General features: G+C 38.6%; 1 non-coding gene across 1 annotated transcript; it reads right to left on the bottom strand.

Moving 5' to 3' along the window:
* TRNAK-CUU (transfer RNA lysine (anticodon CUU)) lies at positions 1-73 on the bottom strand. The gene has a single exon. It is a non-coding gene; the product is annotated as a tRNA-Lys (tRNA).
* Between the last annotated feature and the right edge of the window lie 8,975 nt (positions 74-9,048).

Raw genomic sequence — 9,048 nt, 5'->3', positions numbered from 1 at the left:
CGCCCAACGTGGGGCTCGAACCCACGACCCTGAGATTAAGAGTCTCATGCTCTACCGACTGAGCTAGCCGGGCAGCTTCATGAGTGTACTTTGCTACATTTCCATCTCCATAGTCCGTCCCCCTCCTTGTCATCAGCATGGACTTTACTATGGGGGTGGGAAAAAGAGCAACATGCAGGCACAACTACTCCTCCCATCATATTACATCAGAAATCAGTAACACTCAGAAGATGTTGCAAGCTGAGGCTCGGACAGGAATGGAGATCATGAGATAAAATCCTTCTATCTCCAGAAAGTAGAGATTGGATCCCGTATTCCTTTAAGAAATTGAATTGTTACCAGGGATCAACACATGATGGTAGCACCCTAATATATGCACCCTGTGATCCAAGAGAGTCCAGTAGGGTATATAGAGATGTCCCAGGATGCGTATTGGTCCTGAAATGGTGTATATGAGCCCAGAATAGAAATAGCGCTGACATCTACACAGACATCCATACCCTGTCCAAAACTGCACTAAGCGGTGGTGCCTTATAGAACAGCGGATTATACGTCTGAGATCAGCTACCAACCGCAGAGCCCTATATAGAAATATCTACGTAATTTACAGGAACGGCCACGAGGTGTCAGCACTGACCCTTATATAACATGAAAAGAACGATAGATAGATAGATAGATAGATAGATAGATAGATAGATAGATAGATAGATAGATAGATAGATAGATAGATAGATAGATAGATAGATAGATATGAGACAGATAAATAGATAGAAGGTAGATAGATAGATGGATAGATAGATAGTAAATAGAAGGTAGATAGATAATAGATATGAGACAGGTAAATAGATAGAAGGTAGATAGATAGATAGATAGATAGATAGATAGATAGATAGATAGATAGATAGATAGATAGATAGATAGAAGGTTGGTAGATAAATAGAAGGTAGATAGATAATAGATAGATAAATAGATATAAGATAGATAGATAAAAATTAGGTAGATAGATAGAAGGTAGGTAGATGTATACAAGGTAGATAGATAATAGATAGAGAGATATGAGACAGATAAATAGATAGAAGGTAGATAGATAGGGTAGGTAGATAAATAATAGGTTGATGGATAATAGATAGATAGATAAATATATATAAGATAGATAGATGGATATAATGGCTTCTATCCACTTACGTTTTTTAACATATCGCTACGTTTTTGTAATTCAAATGTCAATGAGACTTTCTGTGGGTGTGAGCCCTTAGATAGATGGATAGATATAAGATAGATAGATAGAAGTTAGGGCTCTTACACACTTGCTTTTTCTTGCGTGCTTTTTTCACGCGAATATCAGTGGGACTTTCTTATTTTAAAAATACATCGCAAGTTTGTGCTTTGCGATATTTGTGTGATGTGTTTTTAACATTAGAAAATCCCAAGTGTGCAAGACTCTTTAGATAGATAGATATAAGATAGATAGATAATAAATACATTGATAGATAGATGTAAGTTAAATAGATAGATAGATCTATAGATATAAGGTAGATAGATAGATATGAGAAAAATACATAGATATATAAAGATGAGATAAATAGATATATAATGGATGAATAGATGGTAGATAGATAGATAGATAGATAGATAGATAGATAGATAGATAGATAGATAGATAGATAGATAGATAGATAGATAGAAGGTAGGTAGTAAGGTAGATAGATATAAGACAGATAGATAGATATGAGATAAATAGACAGATAATAGATAAATATGAGATAGATAGATAGATAGATAGATAGATAGATGAGATAGATAGATAGATAGATAAATAGATAATAGGTAGATAGATATGTTAGAAAGATAGATAAATAGATAATAGATAGATAGAAGGTAGGTAGCTATGTAGATAGGAAGGTAGGTAGATAGATAGAAGGTAGGTAGTAAGGTAGATACATAGTACGTAGATAGTTATAAGAGAGATATTAGATAAATAGATAGATATGACATACATAGAAAGATATAAATAGATAGATAAAGATGAGATAAAAAGATAGATAATAGCTATATAGATAATTGATAGATGTAAGACAGATAGATAGATATTAGATAAATATGAGATAAATAGATAGAAATATGTATATAAGTTAGATAGATATGAGACAGATAAATAGATAGATGAAGGATAGATAGTTATAGATAGATAGATAGCTAATAGATAGATATATAGATAGATAGATAGATAGATAGATAGATAGATAGATACGAGATAGATAGACATAAGAGCTTCTACCCACTAGTATTTTTTAATGCTGCGATATCACTGCGTTTTTGTAATGCAAATGTCAATGGGACTTTCTAATGCTAAAAACGCATCGCAGAAAAATCGTAAAGCACAAACTTGCAATGCATTTTTAACATTAGAAAGTCCCACTGACAATCGCATTAAAAAATGCAAGTGGATGTGAGCCCTTAGACAAATAGATAGAGAGATAGATAGATAGATAGATAGATAGATAGATAGATAGATAGATAGATAGATAGATAGATAGATAGATAGATAGATAGATATGAGATGGATAGATAGATAGCTATATAGATATGAGATGGATAGATAGAAGACAGATAGATAGATAGATAGATAGATAGATAGATAGATAGATAGATAGATAGATATGAGATGGATAGATAGATAGCTATATAGATATGAGATGGATAGATAGAAGACAGATAGATAGATAGATAGATAGATAGATAGATAGATAGATAGATAGATAGATATGAGATGGATAGATAGATAGCTATATAGATATGAGATGGATAGATAGAAGACAGATAGATAGATAGATAGATAGATAGATAGATATGAGACAGATAGATAGACAGATAGATAGATATGAGATAAATAGACAGATGATAGATATGAGACAGATAGATAGATAGATAATAAATACATTGATAGATATAAGTTAGCTACATAAATAGAGAGAGATGAGAAAAATACATAGATAAAGATGAAATAAGTAGATAGATAATAGATATATAGATAATAGACAGATAGATATATAGATAGTAGGTAGATAAAAGGTAGGTCGTAAGGTAGATAGATAGTACATAGATATAAGACAGATAGATATGAGATAAATAGACAGATAATAGATAGATAGATAGATAGATAGACATGAGATAGATAGATTGATAGATGTAAGATAGATAGATAGATAGATATGAGACAGATAGATGAATGGATATAAGATATATAGACATAAGACAGATAGATAGATATGAGATAAATAGACAGATAATAGCTAGATAGATATGAGACAGATAGATAACAGATAGATGATAAATAGATTGATTGATAGATATAAGTTAGATAGATAGATAGTAAGATATGAAATAGATTGACAGATAGATATATAGATATAAGATAGATAGATAGAGATAGATAGATAAATAGATATAAGATAGATAGATAAATAGATAGATTATAGATAAATCGATTATAGATAGATATAAGATAGATAGATAGTAGGTAGCTAGGTAGAAGATAGATAGTAAGTAGATAAAGATGAGATAAATAGATAGATAATAGATATATAGTAATAGATGTAAGACAGACAGACAGATAGATAGATAGATAGATAGTAGATAGATAGATAGATAGATAGGTAGATAGATATGAGATAGATAGGAGTTAGATATGAGATAGATAGATATGAGATAGATAAATAGATGAGATAGATAGTAAGGTAGATAGATAGATAGATAGATAGATAGATAGATAGATAGATAGATAGATAGATAGATAGATAGATAGTAAGGTAGATAGATAATAGATATATAATAATAGATAGATATGAGATAGATATATATGAGTTAGATATGAGATAGATAAATAGATGAGATACATATGAGATTAGGTGTATGTAGTTTTACTGACAGCAAGCAGGTATCTTAATCATAGTGAAGAAGTAAAACAGCACGTATATCACGACTGTCAGTTCTGGTTGGAACTATTCTTGCAAAGAAAAAAAAATTAAAAGCAGATAATCATTTTCCTTCCGTCATTATTTCTGCCTCCTGCACCTCACTTCCTCTAGAAACTGCTGAGATTAGTTTCCACTTACGAGCTGCGGCCGGCCGGATCTGACTAATTTATACTTTGGCGCATATTGTTCGCAGCACGTTCCTGTTTACACCAGGAGATGAGCTGCCAACAAACAATAAGCTTTTTGCCCACATAAAAGACAAGGTCAATGACCTGCAGGGGAACACTATGGGACCTTCTTATTGTCAGGGGGCCCATGTACCAAGTAGGAATTGTCTTTGCCCCCCCCCCCCCCCCTCATACAAGCATATGTGTATTGAGTTGCGCATGAGCGCTGCGTATATGTGGAATGAACTACCCTTTTTTGTGCATGCATCGGCATATTTTACTGTACTTTTTGCACCGATTGAAATGGCTAATTAGTCTAATGAGCTCCAGATGTGTTCTTTAGGCTGCATTCAGACGACTGTATATCGGCTGGGTTTTCACGCGTCTCTCTCTGCAGGGGGAGGAGGCTGGAAGAGTCGGGAGCAGTGCAGTGCTTAGCCCCGCCCATGTTCCGCCTCCTCTCATTGCAAATAGTGCAGAGGGGCAGAGAGGGGGTGGAGAGGAGGCAGAGAGGGGGCGGAAGCTCAGATCACTGCTCCTGGCTCTTCCAGCTTCCTCCCACTGCAGAGAGGGACACCATATATCGGCTGGGCGTGAAAACCCAGCCAATATATGGTCGTCTGAATGCACCCTTATCCTGCGCAATTATGCAGTTTTTCATGCATCTTTTATTATATTGTGCACGCATTTGCGCATTCTCGCTGACTTCTATGCAGACGCGCAAGTAAATAGAGGATGCTACAGGGTTTTCGGTGTGGCCAAAATGCACAGGAGAACATGCGCATGTAAACAAACCCATTGAAGTCAACGGGTTTCATGCTCTGCGTGTTGCACAAATACACCCATGTGAAGGGGGCCTAAAGCTGCTTCTTTATGGAATGATGATTGTTTGGACTCCCGAGATCCAGCGAGAATCTGAACAATTATCGTTCAGTGTGAATGCTGCCCCGACTGAACGATGAACAAGAATTCATTCACTTCTCATTCGTCGTTCAGTTTCTGCATGCATAAAACTGAACGGCGGATTGTTCACTTATGTCTGCTTACTGTGAGTGGAGGCGGGAGGGTGGAGTGATCCCCGACTGCTCTGCCTCTACTCACTAGCGATGCTCGTAACGCACAAATCTCCTACAATTCCCTCGGCTATGTGAAGGCTGCCTCAAGGCTTCGACAGACGGGCGTATTTCACAATACGCTCACTCCTGTGCAATTTTTTTGCGCAGTGCACTTTGTGTATTTTTCACTTGTGCAAATAGTGTGCATATTTATACAGACACCCCTCGTTCACACAGGTGGGGGATTCACCACACACTATTTTAAATGGCTAATTAGCCTAACGAGGGGCTGTTTTGTGCAGAGCTTAGCGCATACCCAAGCGTGCAGATGTGCGTGTTTGCGCACCTCCTATATACCTCTATGGGGAACTTTGGTGCACAAAACAGAGCAGAAGTGAGAAAGAGCCCATTGAAATCAAAAATACGCTCATCTGCCGAAGCCCCTTTAATTCATAGAAGGTGCGGGTTTTAAAAAAAACTTCAGTCTTTGGACACAAATCCGTGCAGGTGGCGACACGGGCAGATATTCTCCCTAATAATGAGTGGCAATGGACAGTTTAACATGTCAATTGGTGCTCATTACTGCCACTCACGCACGGCAGGTGACCGCTAATATGGGGACGAAGAATTAATATGGTCATTGCTAGCCCATTAGTCAACGTCTTCATGTTCTCATCAACAATCCGATCAGTTGACAAATAGGTGTTCACTTGTCTGTCAACTGGTTGGGACGTATCCATAAGGGCCGAAGATCGGGAAAACAAACACTCATACAGAGGTCTATGCCCGATCCTCAGAGACCAGGTGAAAGGCCACAAGAAAGGAAGAAGATGGTGTGGTCAGTCTGTCTCCATGTAAATGTGGTGGGGAAGGGGGGCGCGAATCTAATCAGTAGACTGACCATTCAGTGCTTGTTGGGAGCACAATATCATCCATAACAGGACAATAGCCAACTGATAACAGGACAATAGCCAACCCATAACAGGACAATAGCCAACCGATAGCAGGACAATAGTTGACTGATAACAGGACAATAGCTGACCGATAACAGGACAGTAACCGAGATGCCAATGTAAATCCAACCATTCATGTCTACTCCAAGATCGGAGAACATCTCAGGCACATCTCATCAGAAAGATGGAATTGTGCAAGAAAACCAAATGGAGATGTGAAGGGGCCCCTACATGGCAGAAAAGCCATTGACAACGGACTAGGGGGACTGAGTGCGGCTGCTGCTTCCCGGACCCGATTAGTTACACTCCTCATGGATACTTTGATGCACTTTTACGTACTTCACCGCCGTTTACACAATTCTGCTGTTACCATCGGAAACAGACGTGTTTGCTGACAGACACCCCCAGAATTACACGCCCGCCCCTTCCTTTTAGCCGGCGCCACATAATACTATCTCCAAGCAGCTGAGTTTCGTTTCAACCTTAATTGAAAAAGAATTTGTCTGAGAAAAACGTAATAGAAGATCGTCCGCTGTTATTATCTCAACCCCCCAATTACCAGGGTCACTCAGGCGGACATTATATTATGTGGAGGAGGAAGGATGAGGGATGGCAAGGCGACTCCGGGACTGGAGAAAAGCAGTAAGGCCGTAATGACATGCCCGAGAGCAACTTGTGCCCCAGCCCCTCAACGCAAGTCACAACGCACGGCGCACGGCCACACCATCCATGTGCTACACAACACATATTGTGATTGTTCTCAGTAGGAAAAAACAAGTAATCTTGTAGATATGACACCTATTAATGGTTAACAAAAATACTGATGTTATAGCGAGTACCAATTTTTTTTTTGTTTTACCTAATGGAGGATACGACATCTTAGGCTGGGTTCACACGAGGCGGATTTGCCGCATGCGGCCGCTAATCCCAGGATTAGCCAGCCATGTGGACGAGATTTCTCAGAAATCTCGTCCACACGGGATGGCAAATCCGCAGCAGGTCCATTTTTTTCCCGCTGCGGCCGCGCTCTCCTCTATGGGAGCGTCGGCTGCAGCGGAAGAGCGAGCGTCCGGGCCGCTTCGAAGCTGCTGCGGGTTTTGCAGCGGTGGTTCTCCCGGCGGAAATCTCACGGTTTTTCGCTGCGGTCAAACCGCGAGATTTCCGCCGAGAATCTGCCCTGTGAGAACCCAGCCTAAAATGTCCTGTTCTTCGGCGAGATAAGAAATGCAGAGAGTTTGCAAACTTCGGAAGCTAAGTGAAAAATCACTGATGTGAATGATGAATCCATCCTAATGACATGGACAGAACTCACATGGAGTTCTCTACCTTGAGAATATACCCCAAGGGACTCTGACACGACCACCAATCAGGCAAGAACATTCATCCAGACATTCCTCTGCCACATAAAGTGATCTACTGACAAACCAAGAATGATAGATATGAGATAGATAGATAGATAGATAGATAGATAGATAGATAGATAGATAGATAGATAGATAGATAGATAGATAGATTGATAGATAGCTACATAGATAGATAGAAACTTTGGAAACTATCCTGCAGTTGTAGGTGTTGCCCCTGTAAGAAGTAATCATTTATGATTATAATTATCATTTATCTACTGCTAAAGATGAAAATAGATAGATAGATAGATAGATAGATAGATAGATAGATAGATAGACAGAAGGAAATAGATAGATATGAGACAGATAGATAGACATTAGATAGATAGATAGATAGATAGATAGATAGATAGATAGATAGATAGATAGATAGATAGATAGATAGATAGATAGATAGATATAGATAGATAGATAGATAGATAGATAGATAGATAGATAGATAGATAGATACGGTAGGTAGACAAATAGATAGATAATTTCCTAGACTCCATCATTCGGCACAGAACAGGCAGACATTCCAGAATGTTCTCTGGCCCTTAGACTTTATTCACATGGCCCTCCATGAGTTCTACTAGCAGCACACGGACGGACAGACGGGTTGCTGTCGGCGCGGCTCTTCAAATTTGCATTTTTTTTCACACAGTCTGATGTTCCATCCAAACAGACTGCAGGGCCTCCAACTTTGATCCAGTTTCTCAGATGACTATTCATGTTAGTGGGAGCGCAAACAAAATGTGCTCCGTTTTTCATGGATTGTTGCTAAGTGACACTAGAATAAAAATTGGGCTTCCTTTCATTTCTTTTTCTCTCCAAGAGATAAACCGACGACCCGCGGGAGTAAAGAACAGACACCCACGAGGCTTACGGATGACTTACTAAAGTCCCTTTTTACTGACTAAAATCGGACACTCTGGCGTGATCGAGGCCTTAGAGGTTTTTTATAGTTCTCTATGACCATCTGATAATCCAGAACGTTTGATAATCTGCTACCAGATAAGGTTGTGTTTACACGGGCGAGCTTCCTGTGCGCATTTTGTGCTTTTAAATATGAGTGTTTTTAAATATACAACGTTTTTCTCGCAGTGCTGCTTCAAAATCGAAGAATTGCGGCATGCTCTATTTTTTTGCGAGTCTGCAGAAATCTTGTCCATTGTTTCCAATGGCTGAGAAAAAAATCGTATTGCACTCGCATGTACATATGAGTGCGGTTTTCACACACATGAAAAAGGGGCATGAAATTCACATGTTCAGTTATGTCATGTGACTTTTTCGTAAATTGCATCGCATTCACATAGAAAATCGCAGTTTTACAATTTGGCTGTATTTACATGAATGTTTCCCGTGTCAGTTTTGTGGATTGCGAGACGCACAAAAAAAAAAATCACAAAAAAGGCCCAATTGTTTTAAATAGGTCTATTTATATGTGCGATTTTTCTCTCACAGCGATGCTGGAAGATCGTAAAAAATACCAGCATTTGCTATATTTCTGCGAT

Source organism: Eleutherodactylus coqui, chromosome 10 (assembly GCF_035609145.1).
Source record: "Eleutherodactylus coqui strain aEleCoq1 chromosome 10, aEleCoq1.hap1, whole genome shotgun sequence".
Taxonomy (NCBI): domain Eukaryota; kingdom Metazoa; phylum Chordata; class Amphibia; order Anura; family Eleutherodactylidae; genus Eleutherodactylus; species Eleutherodactylus coqui.
This window is presented reverse-complemented; position numbering and strand designations above follow the sequence as displayed.